This window comes from Arachis ipaensis, chromosome B10, assembly GCF_000816755.2.
Source record: "Arachis ipaensis cultivar K30076 chromosome B10, Araip1.1, whole genome shotgun sequence".
NCBI classification, from domain to species: Eukaryota; Viridiplantae; Streptophyta; class Magnoliopsida; order Fabales; family Fabaceae; genus Arachis; species Arachis ipaensis.
The window spans coordinates 95,142,513-95,151,856 of record NC_029794.2 but is presented as its reverse complement, the minus strand read 5'-3'; positions in this window follow the sequence as shown (position 1 = coordinate 95,151,856).

Below are 9,344 nucleotides of genomic sequence, written 5' to 3'. Positions count from 1 at the left end.
AAGCCTTAATTATTATTTTAACTTAAATTTTTTATATATTTTTAATTTTTTTATTAAAATAAAAAACTAAAAAAGAAAATAAACCCTAAAGATAGATTGGAAGTTTGGAACCCAAATATACATGACGAAAGATTCGCCATAATATTCAGCCATGACTTGCTTGTTGTTTTGGGTCATGATATCAAAATTTGTCATGTTAAATTATGACTTTCCTTTTTGGTCAGAAATTTTCCTCTTAAAACTTTAATGACCAAAATATCATGGTTCTAATTGTTGGAACACAATGGCTTGGGTGGCCCAACTCTTAGTGGGCACCAATTTAAAGAAAAGAGTGATTGGGATCCATTGACCGGAAAAGTTACTGGGTCCTTCTCCGTCTAACACTCTAACTCAATGGTTTTTATTCAGGCCCCCAAATCATAAACTCAATTATTTATTATCTTGGCTATAGTACTTGACAAATGTGATCTGAACTTATACTATTGAGCTAGGAATCTAGGATCAAATGATTGAGTCAATAATAGCATGTCTATTGATGTTTAAAAAATAAACAATGTTATATACATTAATTTTGTGTATATTTTTTATTTCAATAGTATTTGGAAAAAAAAATAGTCAAAATAGCTTAAATTTATTTTATTTAATATTTATTAATTATCTAATTTTGTGTATATTTTTTATTTCAATAGTATTTGAAAAAAAAAAGTCAAAATAGCTTAAATTTATTTTATTTAATATTTATTAATTATCGTTATAATTAATAAATATTAAATAAAGTAAATTTAGGCTTTTTTTTGTTTCTCTACTATTATTTTTTATTTTTATTGCAAAAAATAATTAATAAAAAGTGAAAAAAATGATTCTTTTATAAATAAAAAAAAAGAAAGATGTACAAGTAAAGTGTAAAAAAAACAAAAGCAAACTTCGCTTCTCTTTAAAAGTTACACTTACATGATAATGAACTAATAATACAAGGCCAATATTGATATGCATGCTTAATAAATGAAAGAACTAGAGGGAAAATTGCACAATAATTGGAGAAAAATATTCAAATAGAGAAAAAGATTCACAGAGAAGGAAGAATCAAAATAAGAAAAAAAATCCAACTTTATTTTCTTAAAAATTATTTTTAATATGAAAATAAAGATGATATTTTAGTTTAATACTGATATTTGAAGTGTATTATAATATTGTGGATGTGTAAAAAATAGGATTTTTTTATAATAAAATAAAAAAATTATTATTTTCTCAAATATGATTTTTGGATTTTAATTTTTCAAATATGTTTTTTTTTTAGCATTTAAGTAAGTTCGCCAGACCCCGGCGAACTCTATAAAAATTGGCAAGTTTGCCTTACCTCCGCGACCCGGCGAACTCTATAAAATTTATAGAGTTCGCCTAACCCCGGCGAACTCCACTAGTTTTTTGAAACAACGCACTTTTAATCCATATCATTATCTAGAAAATAGTACAAACAGTGTATAGGAGTACACAACAATACACAGACAACAAGCATGACTTCTTCAAGGATTTTTTTTAATTATAAATTAAAAAAATAAGCCATATATAACAATGCCAACCATTGTTATCGTCTCTAAAAATACATAAATACACCGGAATAAGCCATATTTAATAAGGATTTTTTTAATTATAAATTAAAAAAATAACTATTTCCCAAAAATAACAAGGATTGTTATTCCTGTGTACTTTTGTGTACTCTTATGTACTCTGAAAACGATGATAATGGTTACCATTGTTAACTTTCCAATATGATATATTTAAAGTGGATTATTTTTGGAAAATAGTTATTTTTTTAATTTATAATTAAAATTTTTTTTGTTAAATATGACTTATTCCGGTGTACCTATGTATTTTTAGAGACGATAACAATGGTTGTCATTCTTAAATATAGCTTATTTTTTTTTAGTTTATAATTTAAAAAATCCTTGAAAAAACCATGCTTGTTGTCTATGTTTTTTTTGTGTACTCCTGTATACACTGTTTGTAGATCAATATACTATTTTTTAGACAATGATATGGATTAAAAGTGCATGTTTCAGAAAATTTGAGTGGAGTTCGCTGTAGGTAAGGCGAACTTGCCCATTTTTATAGAGTTCGTCGGGGTCCGACAAACTTGCTTAAATGTAAAAAAAAATCGTATTTGAAAAATTAAACTCCAAAAATCATGTTTAGAGAAATAATAATTTTTTTATTTTATTATTGAAAAATTTCCGTAAAAAATATGTCAACACGCATTTTGCATTTTAACTATAATATTGACACGTGTCCAACATATATCTTGTGTGTTGCCAGAATAATAACTCGTATCCAACACATTTTCTATGTATTATTAAAATAAGAGTAATGTTAGGGGACTAGTAAATTTTGTGTTTTGTAACCATCAATTGATCATCAATATTATTTTTAATGGTATAAAATTACATCTAATAATAGAAGATCACTCACTTTTCTTTTGATAATCAAGTGTTGACCAAATTGTTAAAAAATTGCTGACCCTAAACTTTTTCTTAAAATAATGACATATATCCAATACATAGGATGTACAGTGCAATACGCACTTTATATATTAATTTTCCACCTACAAAATTCATTTACATGTAATTACACTAAATAATTTCGTTTTCAATAAAAGCATTAATATTTTTTTCCTATAAAGAAAAATAGCCTTATTTCCCAATCAAACAAATTTTTTAGATTTGTTGTCTCTGAATTTTTCTACTGTATTCGAAAGCAGCACTAGAGAATAAAGTATTGAAGCAGGGGTCCACTTAGTACCATATAGAGCCATGGAACGGCATTGGAAGTGGTTCCCCTCGGCAGAAGCACGTGATGATAATGGCTTTGCATTCCAATGGTGGCTTCGTGTCACCATTGAGAGGGATTTCAGGGTCAGGACGACTTCTAACTCGAGGAACAACATTTAGAATAGTTGACATTCATATACGTTCATTCTGTTTTTGTTATATGATATGATTTTATGATATATAAAGATATAAAAAGAGAGATATATTGCCGATTTGACTCAATTTTTTCTCATGCCTATAAGAGGGTCTTGGCATTATCCTAATTAGCATCAACTTTTTTAGATATCATTTTTCATTTATAATTATAGTTCATAAGATACGCATACATAATTATACCATATTTATACGAGTAAATAATTAAATTTGTCTTTAAAAAATATTCATTTTTTAAATTAATTTTTAATTTTTTTAAAAATTAAATTTGTCTATAAAAAATTTTAAGTTAATTATATTGGTCATTTCGTTAATTCTTTGTTAATGACATTAAAATTTATTAATATGATACATTAAGTACACCACAACACACACCTAAGAGTTTTAATTGACTATTAACATAATTAGTTTATAAAATTATATCAAATTAAAACCTAATTGAGAGAAGATCTTGAGGCATTAGAATTCCTCAATTTGAGTTTAATTTGATCTAATTTCATAAATTTATCATGAGTTTAATTACTCTATAGGTCCTTATAGTTTCATCAAATTTTCAATTAGGTCCTTATACTTTTTTTCTTTTCAACTAGGTCCCTAGGCGTTAAATTTTTTTTTTTCAATTTAGTTCCTGTCGTGAGAATAACTTTTAAGATAACTGAATATTTTGTTTAAAAAATGAATATTGTTATGATTGGGTTAGAATAGCTAATTGAGGACACCTCCATTTTTTCAAAGTATCAAAAGAACCCTTGGCATTTTGTCCCAAAGTTAGAGAACCCAAGCCAATTCTAACTTGTTCTCTGAAGTTCCTGTGCAACGGCATTTCTCCTCCGTCGCTTGGTGTCATCGTCCATTTGCATCGTCGTCCGTCGCTTGGTGGTCGTCTGTCCGTCACTTCCCTTGCCACCCTTCGCCGTGCTTCACCACACCTTGCCTTGCTGCCTGAATTGACTCTGCAAAAACAGGTGACGAGTTAAAATTTTTTTTCAATTTTTCAAAGTTGATGAAACAGGTTTAAGTAGATGTAAATTTTTTTTATATAATGATTTATGAGCTGATTAAAAAAAATATGGCACTGATTGAATACATAATTTCTAAATTTTTTTGATATAATGGTTTAGGGTTTACAATATAAATATTTATGTATAGGAATTTTGTTTGTTAATTGATGAATTGGTTTTGCTAATTATAAATTTTATTTATTGTTGATTGTTGTTATTGTAATGATGCTGATTTATTAGGGTTCTATTTTTCTTTTTCTTATGTAGTGATGGGGATTTGGATTTTATCATAGACCTACATCGTGGTGGCAAGTTTCATGATACAGAGCATGGTTTAGAATATTTGGGGGGGAAGGATATTGGAAGACTTGCATTTTGAGCTCGATGAATGGAGTTTGCAGAAATAGTTAGTGAGTTGAAGAAGTTAGGGTACAAAAATTTTGTCAAAATATTGTGTGTTTGATGTGTTTAGTGGAATAGGTTGTCATAGTGTCATATAACCTAGTGGATATGATATATTTTGGGGACATATATCTTGTTATTTTACTATTTTTTAATCTAGTGAATGTGATTCATTTTGTGAGAATAGATGTTGTAAACCCTGCGAAATTAATAAATAATTAGCCAATAAATTAATTATTATTCAAAAAAACGAGAAAATTAAATTTTATAGTTTAGAGGAGTAGAAATATTTAAAATACGGATTTTGACACTAATTTTAAAGATTTTAATCCAAAATCGGGCCAACAGGCTGAACCGATTGAACCGAATCCATATTGGGCTCAAAACCCAGCCCATATAAGCCTTTCCCCCCCACTTGCAACCACAAACATTTCTGATTTCATTGTGAAAGGGGGAGTCCACAACAAGAAAAATCACTTTTAACGGCCATTTATTTTGCTTTTAGCGGCAATAAAAATAGTCGCTAATATATTTACCAGCAATTAGACATTAGCCGTCTTATACTTTGTCGCTAAAAGGTTTTAGCGGCAATTATAACATTTGTCGGTAAAGACTTTTTTAATGGCCACAAAAAAGTATATAAATTTTAGCGGTCATTGTCTTAGCAATTTATATGGCCACAAAAAATAATTATAAAATTGCAATGTTATTTATTTTTAGCGGCCATTACTATTGCCGCCAAAACCCATTTTACCAGAAATTTATATGGCCACTAAAAATAATTCTAAAATTATAATGTTATTCACTTTTACCAGCCATTACTATTGCCACTAAAATCTTAAGACTTTTTTTAGTTATATTATACTCATTTTCTTAGAAGTAACGAACTATCTTTTTTTTAGAATCTCAATTATTACCAACAATTATTATTGTTATGCATAATATAAATATACTGAAATTAATTACTATAAAATGAGATATTTCATTAAACTCAAAATATTGATACACATATTTCTCTTGAAAAGTAATAAATCATGTTACAAATCTAAATAACAAAAAATACTACAAGCTTATAACTATGTAACATCAATGTAGCAATACAAGTGTTAGCAATGATCTAAAGTTGCACCTTTAAAGTAGCCTAGCTTTCGTTTTTAGCAATTGATCTAAGAATTTAAAAGTAAATGAGGAAGAAAAATCATGAATCATGAATATACTAAAGAATCCAAAACTATAAACCTCGGGCTACTTTTCAAGGAATTGATAGCTTGATAATGTTTTTCGCCTTGACACCAATGACACGCTTCTCGTAGCTTTGAAGTTGGTCTTTACTCTTGCTTTGAAAAATTCGAAACCTATAGCCATGAGGGTCTCTTAAACTTTCTTTTAACCATAAAAAACAATATAGCACTGCACATAAAGATAATCCTGCCAAACAAACCAAAATTACATATGAAAAAACTTTGTTAGGTGTATCTGACAGGTTTGAATGGTAAGTAATAATGAAATAAAATGATTTGTTTTAAAGTTTAGAAATGATTTGAAAACCTGCTTGTCGATAAACCTTGGAACAGTTTTATCCAGACTAAATGATTGTCATGAGTTTTCATTTTACAATAGAAAATTTTGTCACAGAATCCAACCAAGCCTATATAGATATATTTTTATTCACAATAATAAAGAACAAATGATATATATAGATCACAGATTTATGATGTTACAAGTGGTGGAACCAATGCTACATATTACTAATTTGGTGTGGGAATCTAGCAAGTACCTGTAAAACCAAGCCAAGAGATATGTTTTCAGGATATATGCAAACAAATGAAAACTGAGGGACTTACTACACTGTCATCAACCTTGAACCACTTGTTTTGACTATTCTTCACGTAGCTCACATAATGACCAGAAAAGGCAGCATTCATGATATCCAAGTGAACAACTACACCATACAGTCATGAAAGGAGCCAAGTCAAGTGTTTTAGAAAATTGGATAGGCTTGTTAAGCTTCCCAAACTTTTCTTACTGTAAGACAAATGTAACAAATTTAATGTACTCTGTGCATATAGATAGCACAAATGAAGGTAATAACATATTATACTTTGAATTTAAGACATAAAGTACTTGAAATCTCTTTAATGCAATTGTAAGAATATTAGATGTCTCAGAAATTGTCAGCTTCTTCTTGGCCTTCTCATAATATTTACATCTTCAAATGGAGATGTTACATTAATAATATAGAAAACTAACTTTGAGCATAAGCAATTTGAACAATAAAAGCAAAAATACCAAAAAAAAAACGTTAGTAAGCCAAATAACATACCAAAGCCTTAGTAATCCACAATCCACGTAAAATGCCAATGTTAAAAATACTTGTACACCAAACAAGATTCTACAAGCATGGAAGAAGGCTAGCTAGAGCTTCCATATATGCAGACACTCTAGGAGTGACTTTCTCTTTTTAAAGTTCAAACATTTTTTAGGACTTAATCCTTTTTTGCAGGATTACAAATGCCTACACTGATTTAAGGAACTAGTATTTATATCTTAAAACAAAATTCAAGTTCCTATTATATAACAACACTGAAACTTTTAAAAAGGCCCCTCTAGGACCAACCAACCTGACACAGTGGTACTTGTTTTCTCCATCCAAAGAATCAGTACTTGTAAATCGTCGAAGAGCTTTCTGCAGGATTGCTATGTCCCCTTTTAGTATGCGGTGTATGTTTACTCTCCACATTATTTGAATTAATGGATCTTAAAATGATAGAAATTTATCTATTGCAAAAGCATGACAACCCTATATTGGTGCATTATAACATAGGAAATGGGAAAACACAATAGTTTATTAGATTTCAATATATAAATATAAATTACCTTTGATCTAAGGTAACCCCCGAATATTAGACTAATTAAAGTAGTGTCCTCTTCCAATGAGCCAGATACATCAACTCCAGCATCCATAAGGAAAACAAATTGCATTGTGTCAATGGCATGCCTGTTGAGTATAACACTAGCTTTAGGATATAGTCCTTGAAGAAAATATGCAATCAGGAGTGGTGTAAATACTAAGCACTAGAATACAGCATTGGCATAACAACTGTAAAAATAAATGAACAGACAAGCTCTTTGAACCAATTAAGGACTAAAACTATATATATATATATATATATATATAGAGAGAGAGAGAGAGAGAGAGATTACCTTCATTATATCAGGATCACTCCATGGACCCTTGTTAGACCTAAGACATCCACCTTCGTTAGGACATGTACATGAGCCACCCAAAAAGTCTAGCAACTGACTGTACAAATTCATATATAAATTCCAAATCAATTAAAAAGTAATAGAACTTAAATGAAGTGAGTGTGAGAAATGCACAGTCATATACCTAGAGTCGATGACTTCAAGTAATTTACACAAAGACTTAGGTTCAAGAATCTGAAAATTTTAGAAATTAACATAAATTTAGTGGCAATGCAGGAGAAGAGCATATGATATATTATTAGTTGGATGTCTCTACTAGTATTTTCGTAATAGTTTTGGAGTTAAGAAATTTCTGTGCAGCAGACCAAAGCATCTTCTTAAACCCAGGACTGCTGTCTTTTATCTTCAAAGTACTTAACATTTGATCTTTGATAAACCACTATTTTATGGTTTATCTTGTACTCAATTGAGTAGTTTTTATCTACTCTTTACCCACTTATTCATACTATTTGCATGGTTTTATATTTCCTTCCTAATTATGTGTTTTGATTGAAAACATGCTTCTTTGATCTTATATTTGCTTATTATTAATTCTCTCTTATTACCATTAGATGCCTTGATATGTGTGTTAAGTGTTTTCAGATATTATAAGGCAGGAATGGCTTGGAGGATGGGAAGAAAGCATGCAAAAGTGGAAGGAATGCAAGAAGTTGGAAAAATTGCTAAGCTGTCCAGCCTGACCTCTCTGCACTCAAACGGCTATAACTTTTGCTACAGAGGTCCAAACGATGCAGTTCCAGTTGCGTTGAAAAGCTAACATCCGGGGCTTCGATTTGATATATAATATGCTATAGTTTCTCTGACGCTAGGCGACGCGACCGCGTGATCCATGCGGCCGCGTCGCAGTGACGGAAATCAGCGCATTAAAATTCGAGACCAGCGAATTCTGGGCTAATTCTGACCCAGTTTGCGGCCCAGAAAACACAGATTAGAGGCTATAAAGTGGGGGAATGCATCCATTCATAAAGAAGCTTTCATATTTACAATTTTAGGAGTAGATGTAGTTTTTAGAGAGAGAGAGAGAGGTTCTCTCCTCTCTCTTAGGATTAGGATTTAGGATTTCTCTTAGTTTTAGGAGTGACTCTCAATCCCAGGTTCTTTATTTTTATTTATTTTCTCAATTTAATTTATGAACATCTATGCCAGATTTAATTTCTTTTGTTAATGCAATTCGAGGTATTTTCAGATTTAAGATTGCTTTGCTTATATTGATGCTTTTAATTTAATTTAGATATTTTTCTCCCTTTTGGCTTTGGTCAAGTGATTGGTAGTACTTGAGTCATCAAACTCAGCAAGTGATTGAAATTGGCAGATTTTGCTTTAGCTAGGATTGCTCTAACACTAGTCTCTCTACAGGAGTTGACTAGGACTTGAGAATCAAGCTAATCAGTCCACTTAACCTTCCTTTGTTTAATAAAGGCTGACTAAGTGGGATTAAAACCCAATTCTCTTCACACTTGATAAGGATAACTAGGATAGGAATTCCAATTCTTATACCTTGCCAAGAGATTTTATTATTATTATTTTATTTTACTTGTCATATAACATATTCCCTCCTTACTTCCAAAACCCCAATTTACAAACTCATAACCAATAATAAGAACATACCTCCCTGCAATTCCTTGAAAAGACGACCCGAGGTTTAAATACTCGGTTATCAATTTTAAAGGGGTTTGTTACTTGTGACAACCAAAAC